At 35.6% G+C, this 15,167-nt stretch overlaps 1 protein-coding gene across 3 annotated transcripts in view; it reads right to left on the bottom strand.

The window, feature by feature from the left end:
• The window catches only part of DNAJC24 (DnaJ heat shock protein family (Hsp40) member C24), a 57,637-nt gene that overhangs the window by 18,500 nt on the left and 23,970 nt on the right, over positions 1–15,167 (bottom strand). The gene's annotated exons all lie outside the window — the stretch shown is intronic.

Genomic DNA, 15,167 nt, shown 5'->3' with positions numbered 1-15,167 from the left:
TTTTTATGTGAATTTTCTAAAAAGTCTAAAAATGTTTGTTTTCAACATGCAGTAAGTTCTTTATACTATTGGGTCAAAACCTGAAAGTTTTATGCCAATTCATAAATTCTCAAATGCTCATGTAGATGTAGCTCACTAGTTATCCAATAAGTATCACTTCTATCACTTCTCCTAACTCCTTCCCTCCTTTTCTTCTATGTTCTCTGTGATTCTCCCTTCTCTTTTTATCTAACAGTTCTGAAAGGATCGATGTCATTTGCTTTTAGAAATCTCTCAACAAATGGGAAACGATTATCTAAATTTAGAGACATTTCACTGAAACAATCTGGGGATAACAATAGCACATATTCAGATATGTAAATTTTCTTACCCTTAAGTAAATAAGGAATTCCCACCCGGTGTGATGCTTACCAGGTTCTTCTATGTAACCAAATACCAGAATAATGTTTGCCGTGCTAGAGAGGACCTACAGCAGTGTGAAGTTCATCAAGAAAATGAATCTATCGTGAAAAGATAGTATTTATCCAATAATCACTTTAACAGTTTCATTTTTTAATTTCAAAAAGTAAACTTAGGAATGTCCTTTTAATGTAGAATAGATTTTTTTTTTAATTCTTACTTTTTTCCCCCAAGTTTTTACAATAAAAAAAGGCAAAAAACCAGAGATGCACATTTCATGACCCATCAAGGTGGATGGTTGATATATTCCTCAATTAATGGTACAATCATTTAAATTCTTTCATTGACTGTCTTACACACATTATCAGGAGCACCAAAAAATTGCAAGTACCATGCCGATTATTATCTAAATTGCTAAGGCCAGTCACTCAGTAAGTTGTGTCAAGTACCATGAAGCAAAATGACTTCAATTCTCAATTTAGAATTGGTAAAATATGTAAGTTTTAATTAAAACACAGACTATCTTAATAATAGACTCATTTTCATGATGAACTTCTCCATACTGCTGAAGATCCTCTCTAGCACAATAAATGCTATTCTGGTATTTGGTTACACAGAAGAACCTGGTAAGCATCACATAGACTGGGAAAAAGATTCTAGGGCAAACGATGAGGATTAGGCTTCCATTTTCCCTTTGGCAAACTACCTCCCTTCCTATGAAATCTATCAGTTATCAAATATTTAAACTAATGTAAGGACTGAAGAAAAGGAAACTAAGGCTTTATTGATTAATCTTCTTTGCCCATGATTTATCAAATGATGCACATAAAAGTTATTTCTATACTAAGGTTTTGGCAATCCATAAGTTGGGATATTCAAGCAATATCCCTAGGCCAAAGAGGAATTGGCTGCATTGAAGTTCTCTAGCTGACCCACTCCTCTAACACTATGGGAAGATTCGTCTAACAAGCTTAGTATGACTAAATGTTATTACATGTAATATATTCAAATATGCCAGGATACATTTCTGACACACTTACATGGGAAAACTCTTAATATCAGTATGTCACAAGCATTAAGGCCCTGGAGAACTTGTTCTAAATTTGTAGCTATAGGGTAGGGGTAAAGATCAAAAGGTAGGTAATTTCTCAGGGGCCAATATAGGAAGTCTACTTGGTAACAAAGAATAGAACAGATTAGGCCTGATCATGCACCAATCTGACTAAGAAAGTCCTACAAAACCAGGAATTAATTCCCAGCTGCCTTAAACTAAAAAATATTACTAAATTTTATTATGAGTCAAATACAGTTCTATGATAGTCAAAGTACAATTCAATCTCTTTCTCTAATTTGGTATTTTCCTGATTGACTGAAATAAGTGGCTTAACCATCTGATGCTTTAAGTCTATTCAGATTCTATAACATTTATTAAATGGGTACATTACATTAAAAAAATGGCAATTATAAAATAAGTATTATCATTTGGGATGCTTAAAGCCTCCATCCAATCTGTTCTAATAGTAACTTTCAGAGCAAAGTGAAGGTCTAAGAAAAGGAATAATTGTCTGTGGTAGGTTGCTAATGGCCTCCAAATATATCAAGTCCCAATATCCAGTACCTGCAAATGTTATTTTATCTGGAAAAAGGGAGTTCATAGATGTGATTATGTTGTAGTTCATGAAATGGGAAGATTTTGATGGATTATCTGGTTGGGCCCTAAATGCATTCAAAGTGTTCTTATGGAAAGAGGCAGAGAGAGATATGACACACAGAGAAGGTGATTTGAAGACAGTGCAGAGAGAGATCTGAGATGCTTCCCTTGAAGACTGGGGTGAGGTGGCCACAAGCCAAGGAATGCCTGCACCCTCCAGAAGCTGGAAGAGAAAAGCAATAGATTCTCTACCAGATCCTCCAGAGGGAGTGCAGTACTGCCAACACTTTGATCTCAGCCCAGTTATAATTATTTTGGAATTCTCCAGAACTATAGAAGAATAAATATTTGAAATCACCAAGTTTGTGATAGTTTGTTTTTACAGCCATGAGAAATTAAAACCCAGTCCAAATATATCTATGAGTTAAAATTGGAATGCAAGACACTAAATGTTTTAAGAAGTTTCAGTTAAAAGGGCTATACATAAAATGGTGTCATTAAGCACATTCTTAAAATATTAAATTTTTCTTTATTGCTAATGGGAAAACAAGCCCCTAATCCTAGGTTTAAAGACTTTCTGATCCCAAAGTGTATGTTAATTTTGTTTCTACTATTTCTAAATCTGAGATATCATGTGGGAGGCAGACTCATTATGACCCCAAAAGACCACAGTCATTTTCCTTCTGTTGTCAAGTCTTATTTTATTTCTTGCTCTTTTTTTTTAATCCCCACTAGCCAAAAACCTTCCTACTCTCGAGAGCCAAAGCTAGTGCCACTTCATTGATTCACTTATCAAATAAAAGACAGATGTAAGCTAAAGCATTGTGTATTCTAGGGGTTACTACCTAATGAAGGAACCAGAAGCAGCCATATAAAAACAAAAACAAAAAAAACATGAACTTCCTTATAGTCTCAAAAAATGCCAGCTGAATCAAACAGGGACCTCTGAAGACGGCATTCATCAATCAAGTAGAGAAAATACTGATACCCCTTAATTAACAGAATAGGTATGTTCTAAGTTTAATTTTGCAAAGTTTATTTATTTTAACTGACTTGCATATCCTTTCAGTACTAAACTGAAATGCACTTTGCTGGAGTTGAAAAAAATTAGTGACATGGAAGCAACAGACTCAAAATTAACAAATCGGCAAATATTGCAACAAACAAGAGAATAAAATTTTAAGAAATTACCATTAACAACAGCACAAAAAGTGCTTTGGAATAAGCCAAAGAGAATATATGTAAGATTTCTACACTGAGAAGCACAAAGTAGCACTAAGAGAAATCAAAGGCCCAATAAATGGAAGAAACAACATGTTCATGGATGAGAAGCTGCTTGTCCATTTTCCCTAAACTGATATATTAATGCAATCTCTATCAATATTTCAGCAGTAATCAAAACTGTAGTACTGGCCTAACGATAGCCTCGAAACAGACCATACATATATGGTCAACTGACTTTCAACAAAGCTGCCACAGCAATTCAATGAGGAAAGGAAAGTATTTACATAGCAAATGGTTTTGAAGCAACTGGATATCCATGTGGGGAAAAAAATAACCTCAATCCCTATCTTATTCCAGAAACCAAAATTAATTCAGAATGAATCATACACACAAGAGTAATCTATAAAGGCCACACAAGAGAATATCTTTGCTGCTTAAGGTAGGCACAGAGAGCTTTGACAGAAAATAAAAAGCATAATGCAAAATGGATAAACTGAACTTCATCGAATCTTAAAACTTTCCACTCATCAAAGATACCGCTAAGAAAATGAATAAACAAGCCACAGGCTGGGAGAAAATACTGGCTGCATATGTTTCTAACAAAGAACTTGTATCAGAATCCAAGAATAAAACCTATAAATAAATAATAAAAAGACAAACTAATCAAAAACCAGATGAATAAGATTGAACTGATACTTTTTCAAAGAAGATAAACAAACAATGTGTACATATAAACTTGTACTTAAACTTTTTTGTTATCAGGAAAATGTAAATTAAAATCACAATGAGATATTACTATTTTATTTTAGCCATAATAGAATGGCTAAAATAAAAATGACTGGCCAGGTGTGGTGGCTCACACCTTGTAATACCAACACTTTAGGAGGCCAAGGCAGGCAGATTACCTAAGGTCAGGAGTTTGAGACCAGCCTGGTCAACATGGTAAAATCCTGTCTCTACTAAAAATACAAAAATTAGCCAGGCATGGTGGCAAACACCTGTAGTCCCAGCTAACTGGGAGGCAGAGGCACAAGAATTGCTTGAACTGGAGAGGTAGAGATTGCAGTGAGTGGAGATCATGCCACTGCACTCCAGCCTGAGTGACAGAGGAAGCCTCTGTCTCAAAAAAAAAAAAAAAAAAGAAAGAAAGAAAAAAAATTTATAACACCAAGTGTTGATATGAAATAACCAGAATTCCCATACACTGCTCACAGGAAACGATTTGGCAATTGCTCATAAAGTTACGTATACATCGACTCCACGATCAACAAAAATGAAAAATACACATCCACAAAAAGACTCATTAAAGAATGGATTAACAGTCTTATTCATAACAGTCTTATTCAAAAACTGGAACCATAAATGTTTATCAACTGCAGTATAGGTAAATACATTTTATTAAATCTATAGAAAAGAAGTATTACTCAATAATTAAAAAGAACAAATTATGACACACTCAATAATATAAATGAATATCTAAAACATGTTAAGTAAAAGAAGCAAGAACAAAAAGTACATACTGTATGATTACAAGGACATGAAATCCCAATTTAGGCACATTTAATCTGTGGCAACAGAAACCAAAAAGTTGGTTGCCAGGTGAGAATAGGTAGTGGAAATTAAGAAAGAGGGGCATGAGGGAACTTGCTGGAGGAACAGAAATGTTCTACATCTTACTTGGGGTGATGTTTACATGGTATCAAACTCATGAAACTTAACACTTAAGATCTGTGCATTTTTCATTTTATGTTGACAATATCTCAATAGAAAAACATCTTCAGACATGTCTAAATTTTAAAAAAGGAATTTAGCAAATCTTTCTAAGCCATAAAGGAAAAATAATCTCTTTCAATATCAACAGAAAGTTAAATACAACAAAAAACACAGAAAAGTAATGAAAAAATTAATATGAATCAGTGAAAAGCTTGAATTACACACTAGTTTATGGAAATTGTTTTATTACTTTTGAGTACATTTGCCAACTCTAATAACTTCCAAACATTTTAAAAAGCTAAGCTGTGCTGAATAGAAAGCCAAAGTGCATCCAAAATTAAAATATCATAAATATGTCACAATATTAAAAATACTGAGAGTGACAGTATCTGTGTGATTATTATACAAAGACATCTATTTCCAAAATTTCAGCAAACTGCTATTTTACTACTCTGAAATGACTTGACACCTATAACTGCACAATCTAAGTAATTTCCTCAAATTTGGGGGGATTTTTCAATTACATAAATTTATATTCTTCTTTGAATTCTTGTATAATTCATTGAGAATAAGAAAAATTAACACAAAAATAGATTAAGAAACTCTCCTGATACAAAAATAGACTATCATTCATGATACTACAAGAGGTATATAGGAAATGATATAATATTTCATCAGGATTGGTATGTGTTATCTGTTTTCTAACTGACTATTTCATGGATAAGTAACACTTTAGTTACGAAATCTTAATGCTCATCAGCTGAGATTTTATGGCAATGGGCTGTCCAAGCACTACACTTAATATGTAGAGAGAATTTAAAATCAAAATAAAATATTTCCTAGTCTCTTTCTCTACCATATAGTTCTAGTCTTTCTGAAAGAAAACTGTTACAGTTTCACATACCAACGCTGTACTACAAAAAGGGAGTAAGTGTCAAAACAACAATAGATCTTATCAGAATCTCAGCAAAAAGAGACTTGGTTGGTGTTTGTGTTTTTTTTGTTTTGCTTTTTTTTGCCAATGATTCTGGGGAAGGTCCCACTCAAGTACTGTCTTGCAAAGCCCCAATATGACCACTGTTGAATTTCCATGACATTACAGTAGATACACATTCCAAACAGATTATCACTGAGGAATTTCAAAGAGCAGCATACACATAAACACTGACTAAAAGCTTATTATAGGTCATTTTTATTTAGAGTTTGCATACATTTATGAGTCTAATAATCATGACAGCTTGAGGCACTCTGCACCTCTAAAGATAATAAAAACTCATTTCTTCAGATATCTGTTGTGAAATAAAATTGAAAAGGTCAATTTTAAAGAATTATATAAGTAATAAGGCATTAATAAATCTGCACACAATATCTGACAACTGAGACAGCACAGAGATTATTCTCTGGGGTCTGCTGCTTTCCATCCCCAGCAGGGAAATAAAGTAAAATCTTAAGTTCCCTCAAGGAAAACTGAACGCACTCAGCTAGCCTTCAGAAGTCAATGAGCAACTTGATAAGCAAAAGGTAATAACAGCTTAAAATCATAGCCAAGAAAGTTAAAGTTACAAAATGTTTTGCTCCTTATTTCAGAGGGGTGTGAACCACAGCAACTCCATCTTGAATAGGAGCTGGGTAAAATGAGACTAAGACCTACTGGGGTGCATTCCCAGATGGTTAAGGCATTCTAAAGTCACAGGATGAGACAGGAGGTTGACACAAGACACAGGTCATAAAGACCTTACTGATAAAACAGGTTGCAGTAAAGAAGCCAGCTAAAAGCCACCAAAACCAAGATGGCCACAAGAGTGACCTCAGGTAGTCCTCACTGCTACATTCCCACTAGTGCCATGACAGTTTACAAATGCCATGGTAACATCAGGAAGTTACCCTATATGGGTCTAAAAATGGGAGGCAGGAATAATCCACCCCCTGTTTAACACATAATCAAGAAATAACCATAAAAAATGGGCAACTGGCAGCCCTTAGGGCTGCTCTAAGGAGCAGCCATTCTTTTATTTCCCTACTTTCTTAATAAACTTGCTTTCACTTTACGGACTCACCCTGACTCCTTTCTTGCATGAGATCCAAGAACCCTCTCTTGGGGTCTGGAATGGGGACTCCTTTCGAGTAACACTTATGGAAACTAAAGAAACATCTTAACATATGCCTCTGAGTTGTTTTTCAGAAACCTGAACCCCCACCAAATGGATCTGCTGGTACACAGACTTCAGGTAAGAAGAAACTGGAAACAACTCTGACTATATTTCTTTGTTTAAAATTTCTTCCTGAGTGGCCTGGAGGAAGTCATGCCCATGGGACAGATCTAATATTCTTTTCTGCTGATCCCAAGTTTTTACACAAAGCTCTCTTTCCTTAACCAACTGCAAATCAAAAAATCTTTGAATCCACCTACGATTCCAAAGCCCCTGCTTCAAGATGTCCTGCGTTTTTAGGCCAAATCGATGTATATGCTTCATGTGTTGATATATGCCATTGCCTGTAACCTGTTTCCCCACCTTTAAAAACTCTTATATGTAAGCCATAGAGGAGGTTGAGTCTTCAGCATGATCTGCCCAATTCTCCTTGCTTGGCACCCTAAAATAAATGTCTCACTTTCCCTCACCGCAAATCTCGATGTAAGTGCTTGGGTTTGGTCAACCTGATGTGCAGACCCAAATTCAGTTCAGTAACACAACTAGAAGAGCATTCCCAATGTTTTTCTTCATGAAGAAGGATGATACACACATATACACACACAGACATATACATATACATATATGCATATTAATTAACTGAAAAGAATATTTGTGATTTTTAAGTGTCTATAAAAAATTACCTTTCTCAGTTCCTTTGGGAATGCTAGTGAACAGCTAAGAATTTAAAAGAGAGTACAGTCATGTGCCAGATAACGATGTTGCAGTCAATGATGTACTACATATACAATGGCAGCCCCATAAGATTATAATGGAGCTGAAAAATTCCTACCGCCTAGTGACATCATAGCTGTTACAACGTCACAGTACAATGCATTATTCACATGTTTGTGGAAATGCTGTTGTAAACAAACCTACTTTATAAAGTGGAGCTAGGTGTGGCAGCTCATGCCTGTAATCGCAGCATTTTGGGAAGCTAAGGCAGGAGGATCATTTGAGGCCAGAAGTTCAGGACCAGCCTGAGCAAGGTAGTGAGATCTTTTGTAGTAATTTTGTAGTAATTATCTACAAAATAATTACAAGATAAGCCAGGCATGGTGGCACCAGCCTGCAGTTCTAGCTACCCAGGAGGCTTAGGTGGGAGGATCATTTGAGCCCAGGAGGTCAAGGCTGCAGTTAGCTATGCTCGCACCATTGCCCTCTAACATGGGTGACAAAGCAAGATCCTGTCTCTGTTATTAAAAAAAAAAAAATTTGTAAAGTAAAAATGTTACAATAAGCTAAGGTTAATTTATTATTTTAAAAATATTTTTGTATAAATTTAGCATAGCCTGAGTGTACAATGTTTATAAAGTCTACAATAGTGTACAGTGATGTCCTAGGCCTTCACATTTACTTACCACTCACTGACACCCAGAGCAACTTCCAGTTCTATAAGCTCTACTTATGGTATGGACCCTACACAGGTGTGTACCATTTTTAATCTTTTATAGCATATTTTTACTATACCTTTTCTATGGTTATATTTAGATACACAAATACTACTACATTACAACTGCATATAGTATTCAGTACTAACATATTGTATAGGTTGGTAGCCTAGGAGCAAAAGGCTATACCATAAAGCCTAATGTGTAGCAGGCTACACCATTTATATGTAGATGGCTTATGTAAGTACACTCTGTGATGTTCTCACAGGATGAAATTGCCTAACAACACATTTCTTAATCTTGAAGTGACACAGGACTGCATGCAGTCAAAAACAATATGCTTTCCTAGAGCTCACAATTTGGCTCCATAATGTAACAGCAGCCCTTACTATAGAATCTTTGTGAATTATCCTATAATGGAATCTTACATTTAACATAGATAGCCTCTTGGTTCTCAGAGAGAGCCTTAAAGTGATGGTTCAGTGTGATTATGTGGCCAGCCACACAGACAGACAATATGAAGAAATGTACACCCAAATCTCTAGGGATTGCCTCCATTCTCCAGAATAGCCATTTTAATACCATTAACATTTTTAAACAGACCTCTTGGTCTTCTGAACATGTTTTTTAAAACTTCTGCGAAATATCACTATATCACTGACTGCCTTTGAGAAAAAATTGGGAGATTAATTGAGATTCCTAGTAGCTCCAAGAAGCAGGAGCAAGAGAGAGAAAAACAGAGGAAGTGAGAAAGAGGGAAGCAGGAAGATGGGAGAGGCAGGCAGAGGAAGGGGAAGAGGAGGAGGTAGTGAAGAAAGGGGAGACAGCAGAAGGGGAATAAGAAAATAGAAGAGGAGGAGGAAGAAAGAGGAAAAGGAAGGATAGTGTTTGGAAAAAGAGAGAAAAGAGACTAAAGAACAATGAAAGACAATAAAGCTGTGCAATATTTGGGGTAGGTATTGGTGTTTTTCTTCTTTTTTTTCTTTTACCTTCCCCGCCTCCTCCCCCCGCCCCTCGCCCCTGCTGGTATTGGTGTTTTTCAAATAAGGAATTCAGATAACTAATTTACACTCACACCAACAGTATAGAAGCATTCCTATTTCTCCACAGCCTCACCAGCATCTATTGTTTCCTGACTTTTTCATAATTGCCATTCTGACTGGTGTGAGATGATATCTTATGGTTTTGATTTGCATTTCTCTAATGACCAGTGATGATGAGCTTTTCTTCACATGTTTCTTGGCTGCATAAATATCTTCTTTTGAGAAGTGTCTGTTCATATCCTTTGCCCACTTTTGGATGGGGCTGTTCATTTTTTTCTTGTAAATTTGTTTAAGTTCCTTGTAGATTCTGGGTATTAGCCCTTTGTCAGATGGGTAGATTGCAAAAATTTTCTCCCATTCTGTAGGTTGCCTGTTCATTCTGATGATAGTTTCTTTTGCTGTACAGAAGTTCTTTAGTTTAATTAGATTCCATTTGTCTGCTTTGGCTTTTGTTGCCATTACTTTTGGTGTTTTAGTTATGAAGCCTTTGCCCATGCCTATATCCTGACTGGTATTGTCTAGGGTTTCTTCGAGGGTTTTTATGGTTTTGGGTTTTACATTTAAGTCTTTAATCTGTCTTGAGTTAATTTTTGTGTAAGATGTACAGAAGGGGTCCAGTTTTAGTTTTCTGCATATGGCTAGCCAGTTTTCCCAGCACCATTTATTAAACAGGAAATCCTTTCCCCGTTGTTTGTTTTTGTCAGGTTTGTCAAAGATCAGATGGTTGTAGCATGTGTGGTGTTATTTCTGAGGCCTCTGTTCTGCTCCAGTGGCCTATATATCCATTTTGGTACCAGTACCATGCTGTTTTGGATACAGTAGCCTTGTAGTATAGTTTGAAGTCAGGTAGCATGATACCTCCAGCTTTGTTCTTTTTGCTTAGGATTGTCTTGGCTATACAGGCTCTTTTTTGGTTCCATATGAAATTTAAAGTAGTTTTTTTTTTTTCTAATTCTCTGAAAAATCATTGTAGAAGACAGTGTGGTAATTCCTCAAGGACCTAGAACCAGAAATACCATTTGACCCACCAATCCCACTACTGGACACATACCCAACAGATTATAAATTGCATGCTATAAAGACACATGCACACATATGTTTATGTAGCACAATTACAATAGCAAAGACTTGGAACCAACCCAAATGCCCACCAGTGATAGACTGGATAAAGAAAATGTAGCACATATACACCAAGAAATACTATGTAGCCATAAAAAAAGGACGAGATCATGTCCTTTGCAGGGACACAGATGAAGCTGGAAGCCATCATTCTCAGGAAACTAACACAGGAATAGAATACCAAAAATCACATGTTCTCACTTATAAATGGGAGTTGAACAATGAGAACACATGGACACAGCAATGGGAACAATATATACCAAGGCCTGACGAGGGGTGGGAGACAAGGGGAGGGAGAGGATCAGGACAAATACCTGATGCATGAAGGGCTTAAAACCTAGATGATGAGTTGACAGGTGCAGCAAACCACCACAACACATGTATAGCTGTGTAACAAATCTGCAGGTTCTGCACATGTATCCTGGAACTTAAATTAAAAAAAAAAGAAAAGAAAACCTTTAAAAAAAGAATTAAGAGATAGATCTGCAGAAACTGAATTCACCAAAATAAAGAAATGTAAAAGGTTAAGATATGTGGTTGAATTATTGAATCCATGGCAATTTATGGCAAAACCTTTTTTTTAAAACCTCTATAATATACCTTAAACTGTGAGATTTACAAACTCTAAAATATAATCTTGCACCAATTCCTTTTGTTAGTAGCATGCCTTTTTTTTCTCTTTTGAATATATGCAAATGTAGCATAATCCCTGTTCCTGTATCATTGCACATAAGATATGAAAACAATTTTAAATCTGGTGCAGTGGGTTATGTAGTAGTCAATATAAGTATAAACCCAGACACCTCCACTCCCCCAAATCAAATTAACAAAGTCTTCGATGATACATTCAACATGAGCTACAGAGAGAATTCTGATATCAAAACTTTATCTCCAATTTTCCCCAATGACAATTAACAGTAGGGAGGGTATTTGCTGACTTCACCTACTCTCTGGGTTCAGGGGAAAGTTTTTTGTATACATAGTTAAGGACTCAAGAAACTGATGTCAAACTAAAGTCATCCCTGCTAAATAAGAGTAGCAATGTACACACACAAAGATCCTACAGAGGGGCTCTCCTACCACTCAGAGCTCTTGCTGTGGCCACCAAGGCCATCAGGTACTACTAATTAAGTAGTATGTTCTGTCAATGCTTTCATGTTTTTCTTCTATTAATTGATCATTCTTCCATATTAATGATACTAGTACAGTGGCTTTGAATTCCCTTGAGTGCTTTACTCCTGAGATAGGAAAAAAACAGTAAAGAAGATATGATTATCTTTACCTATCTCTTATGTGAATCAATGCTAAAACTGTTTCCTATAAAAGTTATCTATTTCTTTTATCTGCAGAAAAGCTTCTGTGGACCTAAAACGTACAACTGTTTTTTAAATAAAACTTTAACTGATTTAACTTTATAAGCTATAGAAAATAACAAGTGAAATGAAATATATGCCCACATAAATATGTATACAGGTATGTAACATTCTCATATATAGGTGTTCAAAATTAATGATGGGATTACATGTGTAAGGCAGGAGAAGTTGTAATAATCCTTAATTCTAACTACCTCATGATGAAAGAACATCACCTAATGAAGCTCAGTAAACAAGATAGGTGACCTTAATACTGACAGAAAAAAAAAAAGAGGAAAAGAAGAAAATAAACATTTAATAACAGCAGTTAAAGTCAATGAACTTAATATATTATTTTTGAGATAAAGGCCTAAATAGGCTTCTTAGCATATCAAGAAACACATATTCTCTGAGATAATTTTTGGTTTTCATTATTGCAAATCACTGTGACTATGAAGCAACTGTTAAACAGTTGGTGAGGAAGTGCTGTAAGATCATGCAGTCTGCAATCCTCTACTGAATCTGAATATAGTTTAGACAGGCAAGAGAGATATACATTGACTGACATTGTGTTTTGTTATTGTTTTGGTTTGCTTTATTTTCTAAGAGATGCTCACTTGCTTAAAATATGGTCATGTTACAAAAAGTTAGGTAACAGAGTACTGCAAGTGTGTCCTTTACACGTTGACACCACCTTAAGATTATGAAAGCCGAAAAAAAAAAAAAATCACAAAGGTAAAGTCAAGTACAACACACTACTGCCACCTATTGCTTAGTAAAATATTGCCTAAAGAAGCAGTCAACAATTCATTTATCTTTTATGCAAGTTAACAAATGAAACATGCTTTTTAAATTGTTTTTAAACTTTTTTAAAGTTTTGCGATTTAGAGAAAATATAACCCACATGTAAGACTGGCATCTTAAAAATATGTTTATCCATCAAAAAATACTTATTTACTACCTTACAACAAGCCAGATACTGTGCCAACCAATGAAGATACCATGATAGATAAACAGGGATCACTCTCTTTGATCCCTGTCCTAGTGGTTAAAAAAAAAAAAAAAAAAAAAAAAAAAAAAAAAAAAAAAAAGGGCATGCCAACAATTTATTATGATGCATTGGGAAGGAATAAGATAAAAGCATGAAAAAGATGTTCACTTGGAGTAAGTCAGGAAAGGTTTTATTATAAAGGTGATATTTGACTAGGTTTTGAAGGATGCATAAGAGTTGGCTATGGAGAAACTGTGGAGGTTTGGGAAGGAAAGGATATTCCAGGGAGAGAGAAGGAGCAAATATAGTAGCAAATATAAGACAAGAAAGTACTAAAATGGGTACTAGGGTTATAAAAAGGAGAATTGTAAGACTGAGAATGAGTGAAAGAATGGTTGGACAGGGAAAAGTAAGGGAGATGAAGTTGAAAAGCTAGACTGGGGTCAGATCACAGGGAGTTTTTTAGTATGCTAAGAAATGTGGACTTGCCCCTAATTAAAACTCCACATTATTATCATGATAGAGACATAATCATATTTTTGTTTCAAAGACAAAGAAATTAACAGCTAATAGTAGGATGGAATGGGTAAGAGGATAGGTAGGGAGACTGGCAATAATGAAACTACTGTGCTAAGGCTGCTGAAGATCAAAGGCAGGAATCAGAACAGGGAAACGTATGAAGCAGGGCACATAAATTTGGAAGTCACTTATGCAGCAGATAAAGCTTAAAGGAATACACAGAGAGCAGTCCGTCTCAACTTTTTTGAGTTATGAACTCCTTTAAGAATCTGATAAAAATTTGCATGTAATTGAGGGGTTAACAGACCTCTGAAGTCCCCTGAGCCTCAGATGAAGAATCCTTGATTTGGCTGTAAGTGAAGAGGGTCAAATAAACTCTGAAGACAGTGACATTTATATCACATAGAGGAATAGATGCTGGAAAAGAAAATAGAGCAGTGGTCAGACAGGCAAGAAGATAATCAGGAAAGACAGGCTCCTACCCAGAGAGGAATAAGTTGCAAGGTTCAAGACTTATGACAGTATCAGATGTCACAATAAATCCACTACGTTTGGCAAATAAGGAACACTGGCCACTTTAGTAGTCACTGTTTAAAAGACTGACAGTGGTGAAACAGAGTGGGCTGAGAAACCAATGGATAGGAGTCAAGTAATGTTTGGCAAGAAGAAAGGAGTGACAGTTCTAAGAACCAAGGTCAATGAAGAATTTTTTTGAAGACACTTTACTGGATGACTAGAAAAAGCTAACGGAAAGGGAAAATTAAAGATACAAGAGATAACTGGAATAAAACTGATTTTTAAAATATTAAATACTGAGTTTTTATTCTGGTTCTGTTATTACAGATCTTGTGACCCTAGAAAAGTTATTCAACTGTATAAAATTTCCTCATTTGAAAAATGGCAACAACCCTGCATGATCTGCACATGTACCCCAGAACCTAAAGTACAATTAAAACAACAACAAAAAAGAAAAATGAAAAGACTATTAGCTAAACTATAAGCTACTCATGAGAACAAGGACCTTTGTCCATATTCACCATTAAATCCATAGCACCTACAGTGCCTGACACATACAAGACACTTAATATTCAGACGATGAATTAAAAATATGACCACATACTTCACAGTGTTTTGTAAAAATCAAATGACACAGTATGAGTAAATATATTTTGAACAAAATTTAAATTTTTAGCTTTTAAATTTTTTATATGGCTGACTATATACCCCATTTAAGATCTTTAAAAGGGGTGTATAGTCAGAATGACTATCTTTTAAAAATCAAAAAAACAATGTTGGCGAGGCTACAGATAAAAGGGAACGCTTATATACTTCTAGTGGGAGTACAAATGAGTTCAGTCACTGTGGAAAGCAGTTTGGTGGTTCCTTAAAGAACTTAAAACAGCCGGGCGCGGTGGCTCAAGCCTGTAATCCCAGCACTTTGGGAGGCCGAGGCGGGTGGATCACAAGGTCAAGAGATCGAGACCATCCTGGTCAACGTGGTGAAACCCCGTCTCTACTAAAAATACAAAAAATTAGCTGGGCATCGTGGCGCGTGCCTGTAATCCCAGCTACTCAG

Source organism: Cebus imitator, unplaced genomic scaffold (genome assembly GCF_001604975.1).
Source record: "Cebus imitator isolate Cc_AM_T3 unplaced genomic scaffold, Cebus_imitator-1.0 Scaffold195, whole genome shotgun sequence".
Classification (NCBI taxonomy): domain Eukaryota; kingdom Metazoa; phylum Chordata; class Mammalia; order Primates; family Cebidae; genus Cebus; species Cebus imitator.
Note: the sequence above shows the minus strand (reverse complement) of the source record. Positions and strands in the feature narration are given on the sequence as shown.